Here is a 2072-nt window from a genome sequence, read left to right on the forward strand (position 1 = left end):
ATGGACATGGTATCCCTCTTACCTGTAACGGGAATTGCCAAAGGACAGTCAGGACGCATATTGTTGTATTCTAATCCATTCTACTCAAGAACGTGTTTTTGCTATGTGGTACAGCCCTAGCGCATTAGCGTCAAAAACATTATGGGCTGTAAAAGGGCTATCTTCATCTGGAGGCCATTTTTCGGTAAAATATTCGCCGTAATAGTCGCAGCTGTAACAGCCACTAGAGTAGGAAGTGTGATATGTGTGGCGGAAGAAAATGTCAATAATGTCTGCCCCGCGAAATTACGTAACCACTTTTCCTAAATACAGAACAGAGCGCTAGATCTCATAGCACTCAAGAAATTCATTAATACCTGCGCTGTGTAGAAAAATTTCTGATTTTACGATCTCAATGTGCAAAGGAGTTCAGAATCAGTTTACCGTTCCCAGTTCAGATCGAATGCCACAACGGCTCGCATAATAAATCTAAACCAGAGGGGTGCTACTTGTTACAGAAATAGCTCTCCTTAACACTAGAATAAAAAAAGCCTTATTTAACCAAAGCTAACGCAAGTAGATAAAGCTAGTTCTTGGAAACATTGATACAGCTCAGAAGTGGAGGAAGAAGTGCTTCGCCATCTTGCTTGTGACCCCTCGGCAGTCTGGAACCCTTCTTCTGTCCCCAACTGCGTGTCGTGCAATACTCGTGATAAACTTGGCGGAGGTGCTGGGTACGCTTCCAGGCCCGCGTAGGCTACCGACCAATACGCATCGCACCACAGTTCACCAGTGCCGCGGTGCCCGCTTTTGTGGAGCGTCGCATCAATTCGGACTCCTTCCGGCTGCAACAAGGGCGACGCACCCTCGGTCTTCGGAGGCACCAGCTGCCATGGCAACTGAGACCAGGCTCCCGGCGCACATCCTCTGTCACCAGCCACGAACACCCCCGTTGTTTCATGGCGACGTGTTCGAGGACGCCGAGGATTGGCTCGAGATCTTTGAGCGTGTTGCCCGTTACAACGGCTGGAGCGACGACCGTAAGCTGCACAATGTTTATTTCGCGCTTGAAGAGTAGGCTCGGACATCGTTCGAAAACCATGAAGCTTCGTTTACATCCTGGGAAGCCTTCTGCCGCAATTTTGCAGCCACATTCCCGAATGCAGACCGTCGAGAGCGAGCAGAAGCTGCGTTACACTCGCGCAACCAGCGCCATAACCAGAGTGTACGCATGTACTACGAGGACATGGCCCACCTCTTTATAGGCGCGGATCCCAACATGACGAGAGAAAAGAAGCTTCGCCACCTCATGCGGGGTGTCAAGCAAAAGCTCTTCGCAGGACTCATGCGCAGCCCACCGCGCACTGTGACAGAGTTTCTCACCGAGACGGCCACTATGGAGAAGACGCTTGAAAAGCGAGCCACCCAATAGAATCACTACATCAACACCTTTGGGCCTGATCACATCTATAGCCTCTCAGTGTCAACGCGACCTTTCTACTCGAGTTGGTCCGATCTGTCGTCACAGAGGAACTGGAGGCCTTCCGGATGCTGTCCGATGCACCATCTTTCCCGCCACTGAGTGAAGTCGTCTGGAACGAGGTGCGCCTAGGGATGTAAAATTTCAAGAAATTTTGAATGGCATGAAAAAACGTTTTTTTTTCTGTTTTTTTTCATCAAATATTGGAAATTTTGCAAAACGTGACAAAAACAGGTTTATTTGCAACAGCACTACGATCAATAATAATGCTTCGAAGTTCAGTCGAATATGCAGATATAGATGTGATATTGCGAAACGAACTTCTTGTTCTATTGCACCGAGAAGATAAATAACGATTTGCACTTCAGGCGAATATAAAGATATAAATATCATATTTCTAGAACGAACTTCTTGTTGTTTTGCACCGAGAAAGAGAACATGAAAACTGATCTATAAGTCACTCGATATCGGACTCAGAGTGACTGTCGCTGGAGGCGGCACTACGCGCAGCAGCATGGTTTGAAGCTGTGTCCATAGCTAGGTTCGACTGCAGGTAGACAAGCTTTCGAACGCGTTCCCCTAAAAGCCTCTTGCGAATCCTTGTATGGATGTT

The sequence above is a fragment of the Amblyomma mixtum genome, chromosome 8 (genome assembly GCF_055824585.1).
Source record: "Amblyomma mixtum isolate Tamu chromosome 8, ASM5582458v1, whole genome shotgun sequence".
Taxonomy (NCBI): Eukaryota; Metazoa; Arthropoda; class Arachnida; order Ixodida; family Ixodidae; genus Amblyomma; species Amblyomma mixtum.